Source organism: Camelus bactrianus, chromosome X, assembly GCF_048773025.1.
Source record: "Camelus bactrianus isolate YW-2024 breed Bactrian camel chromosome X, ASM4877302v1, whole genome shotgun sequence".
NCBI classification, from domain to species: Eukaryota; Metazoa; Chordata; class Mammalia; order Artiodactyla; family Camelidae; genus Camelus; species Camelus bactrianus.
Window position 1 is genome coordinate 43,279,632 of NC_133575.1, and position 13,180 is coordinate 43,292,811.

At 53.9% G+C, this 13,180-nt stretch overlaps 1 long non-coding RNA gene across 1 annotated transcript; it reads right to left on the reverse strand.

Annotated features, from left to right (window-relative positions):
* Positions 1 to 3,675: 3,675 nt before the first annotated feature.
* Positions 3,676 to 12,363, reverse strand: LOC123613881 (uncharacterized). The gene is made up of 3 exons (XR_006721311.2): positions 12,239 to 12,363; positions 10,312 to 10,370; positions 3,676 to 7,947 (listed from the first exon to the last, which is right to left on the reverse strand). It is a non-coding gene; the product is annotated as an uncharacterized LOC123613881 (long non-coding RNA).
* Between the last annotated feature and the right edge of the window lie 817 nt (positions 12,364 to 13,180).

A 13,180-nucleotide genomic window follows, 5' to 3' on the forward strand; every position in this document is an offset into this window, starting at 1 on the left:
GAGGAGGGAGGCAGGGCGGATGGGCTGGGACATTGGGATAGTGTCCTTATCAGTGCTGCCAGGATCCCTACCCCTTGGCCCACTGAGGAGGAGAGCCTGGGGATCATCTTTCCTGCAGCCCTCTCCTGGAAGCAGGGCACCCTACTGGCCAGGGCTGCCCACCAGACTGTGAGGACAGGAAGTTGTCATTCCTTCTGCAAAACAAAGATCACTGACCTCACCCGCAACAAGGCTGCATCTGGGCTCATGAGGTGGGGGGGCAGTACAGAGACGTGGTAAGCAGTGCACTGAATCCTCGGAGTCCAGCCTTTCATTGCCAGCTCTGCTGAGTGACACAAGTTCCTTTCCTGCTCGGGGCCTCAGTGCCCCTATCTGCACCACGAGGGGTGAGCTTGAGTTGCCAGAGGACTCAGCCAGCCCTGACAGTCTGAAAATCTATGACATAAGCACATGGAAAGAGAACTCACCGTCTCAGGCAGGCCATGCCAGGCAGCAAATAAAGAGCACTAGTGGAGCTGGAGCTCACTGGAAGCGAAGTCACCATGGGTTGGGTAGCTGGTGAGGATAGACGGACTTTCATTCACTCCTCCAAATGAGTGAGCACGTGCTGAGTCCCTACCATATGCCGGGCAGTCTGCTGGGTGTTGGTGATGTAGCAGGAAGCCCCTTTCCTCAAGGAACGGAACGACCTACCAGGTCAGACACACTGCCTGAGGAAGCAATGGAGTAACAGACGCTATGCCTGCCCAGCCCTGCCCTCTCTGTTGCTGTTGTTGGGTCTCTGTCTCTGTCTCTCTTCCTTCTCCTTTCCCCTCTCTTCTGGGCTTTGTCTCTCCCCTTGTCTCTCTGCTTTACCCTTTCTGTATCTCTGTCTGCCCTCCCCTTCTCTGAGTCTCATCGGTGATGGGAGTAGGAGGTGGGGCTCCAAGGGGTGGGAATTCCCACTTGGGCCCCTCCACCAGCCTGGATGAAGACATTGAGAAACCAAGAAAGAAGTATATTAGATAAGAGGATTGGCCAATCCCTGGCCTGGCAATCATGGCTCCAGGGTCATGGGCAGGTACAGTTGCCAGGCAGGGCACAATCAATGGGAGAATGGTCCAGTGCTAGAACTGACTCCCCACTCCCCGATCAAAAGGTAGGGTAGGGGTAGGGCTACAGCAGGGAGGATCAATCCCCGGGGAAGGCTGAGGAGTACAGACTGGGAGAGTAGAACCAGGCATGGGCTTTTGGACAGATGCCACTTGTTATTTTCATGCCTGGAATTCCGATGGGGACTACAGTTGAGGTGTCTGAGAGGAGACGAAAAGAGAGCCCTGGGAATGGAATTAGCCAGATGACCTGGGTTCAAGGCCCTAACTGAGTAACCTCGCTGAGCCTCAGTTTCTTCAAGTGTGAAATAGAGATAATGCCAGTCACCTAGAATGGGATCTAAATGACCCCAGCGAAGTACTAGTGTTTTCCAAATGAGAAGGATTGGCCGATCCCTTCCAGAGGGCCAGGACAACAGGCCACAGGACTAGGGAATGGAGTCAGACTTCAGGGGGCACTTCCTGGACTGGGGAAGGTAGAATTGGGGAGGAAAAATTTTGTGGATGAGGGATGAGAAGGCAAGAATAGTGTGGGAGGGTCAGTGTGGCGTTGAAGTCAGGAAAGTCTGTGCTGTGGCCACTGACTGGCCAATGGAGGCATCGGGTTCTGTAGGCTGGTGTAAAGCATTATTTATTGGCAGGGGGTCCTGCCCAGCACACCTCACTGGACACAGAGATAGTGTCCTGGTGGCAGCAAGAGCACGTGCTTTGGAGGCAGAGGGTCCAGGGTTCAAATCTTGGTTCAGTCTCTTCTCTGCCTTGGACACATCAGTTACCCTCAGAGCCCTCAGTTTCTTCATCTTTCAAACAGGCTCATCAGGCCTGGCTTATCAGGTTTGCATGGCTCTTGGTGGGTGCTAAACATGTGAGTTGAACAAGCCCCCTCTCTCCGTAAGTAGCCTCGGTGTCCCCATTTTCAGAGAATGGGGGTTGGACTAAATAAATGATCTATCAGGTCCCATTCTGCGCTAACGTGCAGAAACAAGCCGTGATTATCATCTGTGTTTTCTGATCATGTCCTGTGAGTCAGTCCCCAACAAGAACGTGATTGAGTGGGTGCTCCCTTAGTTGCTGAAGGATGGGGAAGGAGGGTGTGACAGGAACAACAGAGAGGAAGGGCCCAGGGGCCCTGACCCTCAGAGAAGGCTGCCAGTCTGCTTTCTCCTGCAAGAGGACCTTGTTCCAGCCCAGAGATAGCCCCTGACCAAGCCTGGCGCCACTGCTGAAGACCCCATTGACTGGGTGAGGCTGGAGGCACATCTGGGGCCAGGACTGGGCCTCGGGAGCTTGGCTACAGCAGCTGGGAGCCGAGAAGCCCCACCCACTCAAGCCCATGTGTTTCCCTTCCTCAGGAAGCAAAAAGAAAGACTTAAAGGATTTAGACCTCAGGGGGAAAAAAGAGAAGAGAATTAGAACCCAAATCCACATCTGGCCTGACAATATGTCTAACTCTAAGCTCTCTGCCCACCGAGGTGGAGGTGGAGGTGCGGGTTAGGGGAGGAGGCGGGGGGGGGGGGGGGGGGGAGGGGGCGGGGTTGCCTGGGAAGCGGCGGGGTGGGGGGTGCGGGAGAGCAGCTGGTTGCTCCCTCCAAGCTGCCTTTCTGGTGACATCACTGACAACAGAGGTTCCCACGTGGGGCAGGGGTGACCACTCCCATCTGGATCCACCCAGAGCAAGGAAAGAGGAAGGATGGGGCTTCTGAAGGAAGCTGCAGTTCCCGCTTTGACTCAGCTGGGAACCTCTAAGGACTTCATTCTCCCCAACTACAAAATGGGACCCACCCTGCTCCCTTGCACACAGAGCGATATTGTGATTAAGCCTCCTCTGCAGGGAAAGGTGAGCAGTGGACACACCTGTGACCCCTTGGAGTAAATGCCATGCACGTGGATGGTCCCAGCAGTAGTGTCTCCAAGCCTGTCCCTAGGGGAGGGGCAGCGGTGGACAGTCCCTCCGTGCTCCCTCCAGCCATTCCTATTTCTGACAGAGACTGACAGAATCGGCACTGCTGGGGCCCCTCACACCTGCCCTACAGGGGACATGACTGGCCAGGATCACCCAGTGACACTGGACCAGTGGCAGGACTTACCCTTGGGTCTCCCGCCTCCCAGTCCAGGCAGGGCCCTTTCACCAGCCCCTTATTGCCTCCTGAAGGGTGCAAGGGAATGGGTTCTTCAGAGATAAAGGAGAATTGTCCCTTTGCATTGGCGGGGCGCAGGAGGGGTGGTTCTCAGTCCTTGAAACTTACGGTGCTTACCCTGTCACAGTCTGAGTCTGCACCCCAGCTCCTAGAGCCTCAGGCTGCTCAAGGCTAGAGTGGCCAGATAAAATGCAAGGCACCCTGGGGGAGGGTATAGCTCAGTGGTCAGTGGTAGAGTGTGTGCTTAGCACGCACGAGGTCCTGGGTCCAATCCCCAGTGCTTCCATTAAAAACAAACACATTGATAAAAAAAAAAATACAAGATACCCAGTTAAATTTAAATTTGAGATAAACAACGAATAATTTTTTAGTATAAGTATTTCCCAAATATTGCAGGGGACATAATTGTACTGAAAAGAAAAAAAAAAGTGCTGTTTATCCGAAACTGAGATTTGAACCCAGTGTCCCATATTTTTATTGGCTAAATTTGGCAGGCTGCCTTAAGGAACAGGAGAAGATGGCCACCTTAAGGTCTCTGGCCCATGGGGCAGGGACTTCCCACTTTCAAATCTGATCAGCTGGAACGGCTCACTGGCTGAGAGAACATGTTTAATTTGGTCGCTCATTAATTTGCACAGACCTCTCCCTTCATCCTCCTGGGCCTGGTGCTGCTCTAATGAGTTGAGGCTGGTAATGAACAAGAATCCCTTCATGTGGAACATCCCAGGCCCCTGGGCACTGGGTGGGTCCTTTGCTGGCACCTCAGCTGACCCACCTCAAGATCAGGTCTATGGCTTTGGGGCCTTCTGAAGGGAGGCCCTGCCTCTCAGGATGGCCCCGGTGGGGAGGTCTGAAGGGGGTCTGGGCGGCCACCCACCCCCCGACCCCACACTGATGAATTCAGCGAGTGTGGGGAGGATATGAAGGCTGAGAGGAAAGAGAGTAGGCCACTGACCCAGGTGACAGGCTGGGTGGCAAAGTCCCAACCCTTTACACTGGGACTTAGGAAACTGGGCAAGTAGATTCCAGTCTGCCAGGGCCACAGAAGAAGGCTGAGTCCAGGGCCTGGCAAAGAACTCAAGGCTACATTCCCCAAAGTGAACACTCCTCGGAGACATTCTGTGAAAAAGGGCTTTTGTGATCAAATTTGTTTGGCAAACAGTAGCTCGACACACACTGTCAATGATTTGCTGGGATGGTAGCTTACTGAAGGCTCTGAGAAGTCCTGCCGTAAACAAACACAACTGTTTACATTGGTATAACTTGGTGTTTCCCATATGTACATGACATTGAATTTTTTTTTTTTTATCATAATGCCTCTTACCTCCCCAGGCACTCACGCGCTCTGGGAAACACTGATACAAGATGTTCTGTGGGCTGTGCCTCTGTTAGGAAATTGGCCACTGCCAAGTAGCCAGGTTCTCTGGGTCCTGGAAGCCACGCCTGCTGGATCCCATCACCCTGGCCTGGTGTCCAGGCTTCAGCTCAGCCCTGTGCCCCCTTACTTCCTTCATTTCATGTGAATCTTTTTTTTAGACTCTATCTGTGGCTATGACAATGCACATCTGTGTGTGCATATTCCTACATGTATCTTGCATGGGTACATGGAGGGCCACCAGTGGCATGCCTACAAGTGTGGGCTATTCCAAAGAGCCCAAGAATGTCAAAGTTGAGAGTGACTGAGACTGAGTTTGATAGATTTTCTTTCCCAGTCCACTTCCTTGGGTAACTTCTTCCACCATTCCAGCCACAAAGAAACATTCTAGAAGTCAGCTAATGACAAAGTCTACACTGGTCACACCATCTGCTCTGGCTTATGGGCTGCTTCCTTTTAAGATTGTGAAGAGAGGTCCTCAGAGGGTGTACCTGACAGGCCTGGCCCGCACCCACTGAGGAAAGAGTAGCGGAGAAAAGCAAAGGCTTCATTCCAGTGCCAGTTTGAACGCTTCTACTTCTGATTATTTGAGAAGATTCTAGAAATGGCAACAACACCTCTACTTTCATTCAGTTCAGAACTGAATCTCAGCTCTACAAGGGCAGGGACTATGTCTGGCTGATCATCCCTGTGTTCCTAGTGCCTAACGCAAGGCCTGCTGTATAATCTGTGTGTGTGTGTGTGTGTGTGTGTGTGTCTGCGTGTGCACGTATTTTTATTGAGCCTTTTTATGTGCCAGGCATTGTCCTAAGAACTTCACGCAGAATGACTTATTGAATCCTCACAATCACCCTCGGAGGTAAGTGCTATTATTATACCCATTTTACAAATGCAAACACTGAGGTACCAGGGGTAAGGCACTCCAGGTCACAAAGCCAATAAAAAGTACAGGTAGGATTTGATCCGGGAAGTTCGATTCCAGAGCTCAAGCTCTGAAACACTCTTCCATACTGGTGGCTCAGTGAATAGCCGTTGGATGAATGGATGGCTGCGTGCATGTGTGAATGAATGACTAAAAGAGACATCTGATGACGGGGGCCCACAAGCTCCCAGCAGCCTGATGCTAAGCATCCAGCCCTGCCAGGGCATCCTTCCAGAAGCAACGTAGCACAGGGAGCAAGCCCTGCCAGCCACCCACACCAACATCACCTCTTTCTTCCCTCTAGGCCTTTGCCATCTTTTCCAGTCACCCTCCACCTTCCCTTCTGCTCCTCCCCAGCCACTCCCCAGCCTACCAGCTCCTAGGTCTGCCTGCTTGCCAAAGTCCCCGTCTCCTCTTCCTTGCCTGCGTGCATGCTTACGTGTGCCCCAGGAAGCCCACGAGCTGTAAAACAAAGCAGAGAGCTGCCTCACCCATGTGCTGTGCCTTTGATGTCCCTTTCCTGGCAGCTGCGTGGCACTGAGCCACCCTTCACAGGCTTGGGTCCCTCAGGGCAGCTGCAAGTCAAGAAGCTGCACACATAAAGGCCCAGGCCAAGAGGAACATGGGACATCAGAAACCTGGCAAGCAGGAGACCTGGGAGGGACAGCCAGCCTGCTGGACGGTACCTGGGCATACCTGAATCCTCAGGATCCAGGGGTTTCTCACTCAGCAGCCTTGTGTCCAGGATGTCTCCAGGGACTAGCTGTTAAAATGATTCACGAATAACGACACCCTCCCCTCACATTGGTATAGCAATTTAAAGGTGATGAAACACTTTGGCATTCATTCACCTAAGCAATCCGCATTATGGCAGAGTTGGTAAAAGCTTTGGAGTCATGATGCCTGGGTTTGAATGCTGCTCCCTAGCAGAGACACATAGGGAAAGTCACTTTTACCCCCAGAACCTCAGTATCCACATCTTTAAAACAAGGATGATAATAACAATGCCCAGCTCCTAGGGCTACTGAGGGTGTAACTGAGCCAATCAGCGTGCTGTACACAGAGTGGTGGCTGCTAGGCGGACATGTGCCATTTATCTAGTTTGTATATTGTGCCAGACATAGTGCTGAGTTCTTTCAGTCACGTGGTCTTTTCAACAATTCCGTGAAGGAGAAGAGGAAACAGGATTATGAAGGAGAAGTCACCTGGCCAGAGTCATAGAAGAAGTGGTAACATTGGGATTTGAACCCAAGTACATCTGTCACCAAAGCCTATGCTCTTTTGGGGAATTGAAACTCCAAAAGAGATAGCACTCATCTGGGTTGGCAACCAGGCTAGTTCAACCTCCAATCTGTTTCACAACCCCTTCAACATTGCCTTTGTCTCCTGGGTGAGACAGATTCAGGCATCTCCCATCACCCCACCTTCCCATCCGGTGCTATCACACCCAAATGGCCTGGAGGGGAGGGTGTTCTTCAAAGAAGATGGGATGCAGCCAAGTTTGAAGCTGGGCTCTGAGCAGAGGGACCCTGTTCCACATATCCACGTATTGGAATGTGAGGTGCCCAAGCGGGCAGGTGCCAGGCATACCTGCCTGCCTGCAGATACTGGTTATGTCTGGTCCATGCCGCCACTGGCCCACCTTGTTGGCCCCACAGATGCTTTTCCCATGACACGGGTTGGCACCTGACCCTCAGGAGGTGGGCTCCTGTTCACCATTCCTGGCTTAATTACCATGTGTCCTTGACTGGAATCACAAAGGCTGGGGGGAACTGCTCTTAAAGGCAAAAGCTGTGGAAACCAGAGGAGGAGGAGGAAGCAAAGAGTGGCTCCTTGGCCCCTCACCCTTATTCCCATGGCTTGGGCTCCTTCTCTTCCCCACTTCCTGTCCCCTCTCTTGGCACACACCAGCCCTGCCCAGAGCTAGCATCACCTCTGAGCTCCACTGACCCCGCTGAAAGGGCTGAGAGCAGAGGTCCCTGTGCCTCTGTTCCCTGAGGTCCTTCCACAAGCTGGGACAGACTGGCTGGGCCACAATGTTTAGGAAGGAGAACTTCTGAAGGGAGGAGGGAACACCGAGTGAGCCCTGATCATGCCCTGGGGGCTGGACACGTGGGCCTTGGTTTCCCCCATGTAATCCTCACAGCCCTGCAAGGCAGGTATCATCGTCAACATTTTACAGAGGAAACAGCTGAGGTTTGGAGAGGCTAGTGATTCGCCGAGGGTCCGATAGACAGTAAGTGGTGGAGCCCGTGTTAAACTCAGGACCTGCTCCCAAGCCAGCAGACGCTTCCCGCCGTGCAGCGGTTCTTGGTGGGATGGGGAACTCGGCCAACTTCAGCTTAGCCGAGCTTGAGGAATGAGGCACTCTGGACTTCAGGCTTTGCCTGAGAGCTGAGGTTTGATTCCCGTGAGTGTGCACTTTAAAAAAAAAAGATAACTCATTTTCAGTGGAAGTGTTTAGGAAACGTGTTCCTTATCTTCCTTGCCTCCCCCAACAGACTATAATCAAGCTCTTTCTGCAGCTTTGGGGAACGTCACCATTAATCTCCCGGCGTTATTAGCACAGTTTCTTTCCCCTGCACGAAATGGCCCCAGTATGTTTGCCATCTTTGAGCTCTTGTACTTGGTTTGGGGTTGTTTTGTGTTTTACTAGTTTTGCTGCCTACTCCCCTGCTGTCAGGCCATCAGCTCTCACTTCTTGACACTTTTAGTGTGCCTGCTTCCAGCGGCCCCTCTGCCCTCCTTTTGATTTACTGCTTGTAATTTGCTGTGGGCTTGGGAACCAGATAACCAAGCCCGTTAGAGTAAACAGGAGGGGAAACACGACAGAGGGTCCTCCTGCAGGTAACCGACCCAAGCTGTGGCACGGCAGCCAAGACCTCAAGGCATGGCCCCCAGCGCTCAGCCCTAAAGCCGGCAGCCCCACATCAATACCATCAGGGGCCCCCTTATCCTGACTTGCACCAGGGGTGACCTCCAGATGGGGGTGAGTCCAAGTCCAGCCCTTACTTAGCCTTAAACGGACGGGTCTCCCTGACCCTGGCCACACAATTGAGAGGCACATTCAAGACAGGAGGACGGCCAAATATTGCTGAACAGCAAAGTGTGATGTAATGGAGGGCCGTCCTGGCCTAGAGGCAGAGGGATGGGCAGGCCGGCCTCTGGAGACTTCTAGTATTCCTTTTTCTTACCCCTCTTCCAGAGGCCCTGCAGAAAATTCTGGATTAAGGAGGCTTTCTCTTTCAACCTCGTCCCTAGTCCTGCCCCGAGGGTGGGAGGACTCATTCCAGCGTCCATCACAGCATGAGGGACCACTGGAAGCTTCTGAGCCTGAGTAGGCTGGGCCCATCTCTGCCTCCATTCAGGCCTGGTCTCTCATGCTCCTAGAGTTGCCCCCCACCCCCAAACTCTGGCAGGAAATGGGCCGAGCTGGTCTAGGCCTGGCTTGCCACCTCAGCAGTCCAAGGCCCTGCCTCTCTCCCGCCTCCCCAGCCTGGGGGAGGGAGGCGCCACCGAGGGGGAAAGCACAGAGGCAGATTTAGGACTTGGGTGGAGTTTGAAGCCCCCAAAAGCCATTTTTCAACCTGAAAACTGAACCAAGCTGGTCTGGAATTGTGGCTGGAGGATAAATGTGGACCCCATGGTGTCATTTTATGGTCAATTTTCAGAGTGTAACTGCACTTTAAGCACTAACGCTGAGTAGCAGGAAAAAACTTCTTAACCGTAAGATCTATTAAGAGTGCAGAGCTAGCTCCCAGGAGCGAGGTGGGAATGCATAGACGTGAATCATTGGAAACAGGTCTAGCCCAGGCGCTTAGGGAATAACACAGCCCGAACTGGGCTGCAGGGAGGGAGGGAGGGGGCAGTGCTGGAAGGGCAAGAGGGCGCCTCTAGCTCCTTGGGTCCTGAAGGTGGCAGCCTCCGGTCTCTTTTCCCAGAGGCCCGGAGTCCTGCCTGAGTCCCGGAAACTACCCTCTCCTGGGCTGGCCTCCCAAGCAGGAACCCGGAAAAGGCAACACCTGGTGTAGGGGGCGGGCCTGGTGGGCGTGGTAAGGCGAGAAGGTTGGCTGGCCCTTGAGCTGGACCAGAGGGAGGTCTCTGTTTCCCCGGTCATCTTATTCTATGTCAATCACCAGCCTAAGTGAACTTCTCCACCATACCTGGCTAGCCCCCAGGGAAACAGGCCAAGAGGCTGGGGAGGGTCCAGGTTATTCGGGGTTTAATGCCTGCAGGGGGAATCAGAGTCAAGGGCAAGGAGGTTGGGGGAGGTGGTCGAAGAGTCCAGAGATGGTGGCTGGTGATAGCAGATAGTAGATGGAAGGGGAGGCTGGAGAACCAAGTGTTCTACAAGGTAACTTCCAGCTGGAAAAACTCTCTGACTCCAAGGGTTATGTACAGGAGTGAGGATGTGAACTGACTGCCAGACAGGACCTTTAACAAACTGAAGGTGAGCCTCCTTAGCGTAGGTCTCAGGGCCATAGTCTACCCATTGGAACACTTGCCAAGATCCCATCTGAGATGGAAGATTCTGGGCCAGGGCTGGCAAGCACGAGTGCCAGAGGACACCCATCTGGAGAAAACAAAAAGTGAAGCTCAGGCCTGGCAGTGAAGAAACCTCAGCAGAGCCACGATTTGCTGTGTGATCTTGGGCAAGTCTCTTGTCCTGTCTGGGCTGAAATGTACCCACTTATATCACGGTGGGGGAGGGGTGGGGGGAGTGGGGCAGGGTGTGGAATTTGAACCCAACCAATTCCTTTTAGCCTTAGAATAAATGGGTCTTACCAGCTAGAACATTCCAGGATTCCTAGGTCGGGTGTGCTCTGGGACAAGATTTACTGGGGCTGAAAAATGGAAATAGAAAGAAAGAAGGAAAACCCTCACTAGGTGCCATGGAACAGTGTAAGTGCTTTTTACAAAGAGGAGCTCATTTAACCCTCACCACAGCTCTGCTGAGTGCTAACGCCTCCATTTTACAGATGAGGACATTGAGGACAGGTTAGCAGACAGACTCAAGCACCAAACTGACTATGAAACCAAAGACACTCACTCGGCCTTCTTTCTGGTTCCTTTCTCGAAATGGGGGACCCTGCCTCCCCCACCCCTTCCCAGGACTCTGTTCCCCTTAGTGGCTTTCTCACGCTGGGTGAAGGCTGCCCTGCCGAAGCCAGTCGGCCTCCTTGAAGTGCCCTTCACCTTCCTGCAATCCCTCCCTCCCCTCCCCTCCTCTCTAGGGGACCTGAGCCAGGCTCGGGTTTCTCCATTTCCAGGCTAAGGCTCCTGCCTTGCTCTGGGCTCACTGGAGAGATCTTGCTGACGTTGCACTTTCCGCCCACCCTGGGGCCCTGGGCTCTGAATGGACAGATGAGGAGTCCTGTCTGCCCTGCCATGGTGGGAAAGGCCGGGCTCTTGCCCTTGACCCCTTGTGAGAGAAAAGGCACCCCAGTCCCACTGAGCAGGCCTGACTTTGACCCCACAGCCCTCTCTAAGCAGATCTGCGGCAGGCACGTTACTGAGGGCACTGAAGGAGTCAGGGCTGAGATCTCAGTCCTCAGGGCTGTACGTACAAATCAACTCTCAAAATCACCATGGAGTACTGACTCTGCCTGGCATCAGGCTAGTTTCTTCTTCAAGCTCTGTGTTTAGGAATCATAAAATTGCAAAGTGTCACAGCTAGATAGGCTCTTAGAAATCATTGAGGCCAAGGCCTTTTGGTTTTAGATGGGGCGCCTGAGGCCCAGAGAGGGCAAGGAGATGCTCAAAATAGCACAGCAAGACAGCCATGGTTCCTAACTCTTCCAGGTGACTGATTTTCCCAGCTCAGCTCCCTGCGGGTCCTCCAGGGCCAGCTGTCTACCACCCTCTTTGGGGTGGCCCTGCTGAAGGCCCCACCCCTTGCCATGCTCAAGATCACCCCCTAGACACACACACACACACACACACACACACACACACACACACACACACTGCCCTAGGGATTTAGGCCCTTGGGAGTGAAGTGGGAGGCACCCAGAGGCCCGGATGAAAAGCAGAGGCCAGGATGATGTTGGGACTGAAACTGTGCCACTAGGGTGGGAGGAGCATTCCAAGGCATTAGTGTGCCCACTTTTCCCTGTCTTAGAGCCTCAAGCCTACCCCTTGTATGCTCTGCTTGAAAGGATGGGAGAGGCTGATGGAAAACCCTCAAGCTTAACTGTTTGGGTTTCTAACGATGCTCGAAGCACTCCGGCAAAGTCACTAGCCCATCCCCAGACTTCTAGGCCGCACCTGTCTCCTTGGCGTGTCCAAAGCCCAACCAGGCACCCCCTCCCATCCAGTTTTCCAGACCACAGCGGCTACCTGGCGAGCCAGGCGTGGTGGCCACAAGGGGGCACTGGCGCTCCGCAGCTCGGCTGGGCTCCGAGGCGCGCGTTCTCCCTGGCTTGGGGTGGGGGGCAGCAGGAGTTTGCGCCGGGCTCCCCCCACTCCTGGCACCCTCCCATTTCCTCTTGGAAGCCTCCCTAATCCTCTTCTGCTGAGGGTCACATCCCTGGGCCCAGGGACGAGGTGTTTCATTTTCAATTCGCCCCCGCTGCCCCTTGGGAAGCTCCATGAACGTGGGGAGGGGAGACCCCTGGGCCGCAGCCCTCTCTTCTGCCCCTCTGCAGACCCAGTCTCCTTGCTGCTCCCTTTGGCTTCCCTTTTGGGGCGGGGGTGTGGTTCTCGCTCCTACCTGCCTGCCCTCCATTCTCTTCCTGGACTGCCTTCTCCTTTCTCAGAGTCCTTGTTCCAATCTCTTCTTCGTGGTTTGGCCTTCTCTCCTTTCTGCTTTATCAACTTTCAGCTTTTCCTCCTTCCTCCTTTCCTCCCCCTCCTTCTCTCCCAGGACCTCTTCCTCTCTCCTCCCTTCTCCCCCAGCCTCCACTCTTCCCTTTCCCTTCTCCCATCTCTCCCTCTGCCCTTGCTCCGTGGTGGCCTCTCATGGCGTGGGCCTAGGTCCCAGCACGGCCTCTGCGGGCTGAGATGGGGAGTCGGGGGCAGGGGTGGGGGTGGCAATGGCTGCTGGAATCTGGGAGTGGAAGAGGCTCTGGGTCAGAAACTCCTCAGTTCACTTAGCAAATGCAGCCGCTGGGGGTAGGGGTGGGGGAAGATTTGGAATCCAGAGAGTGGGGCCTGCTCTGAGCTCTGGCCCTGACTGGCTTTGGAGCCCTGACTGTTCGTGTGGCCTTTCGCATAGGCTCCCTGGTCTTCAGTGGGCCCCTGAAGACAATGGTATTGCTGGATTTCTGAGGACTCTCCCAGCTTGGATTTTTTTTTTCATTTGTTAGCAGTGACTGTCAATTCCTGAAGGGAGGCCTGAGCACATCCCAGATTCCCCCCTGTCCTTGCCACTCCCCTCCTTTAGAATGCTAGGGACCCTTGGTGTGACAGATGGGGCTCTGCCAGGGTCTGTGGGTGGCACCGGGAGACTGGAACTGGGGTTGGGCGAGGGAGCAAACATCAGCAGGCTGGAATCTGTCTGGCATGCTTGCTCACTGAATTTGGGGGGCCTGGAAGCTCTTGGGGCAAATAATTGTAGAAAGTCAATGCTGGAAGAGGTCGGGGCAGAGGCAACTCAAACATAAATTATGGCCCATTCCACCCTGAGCTCTAATCCTGAGGTACAAACCCAAGG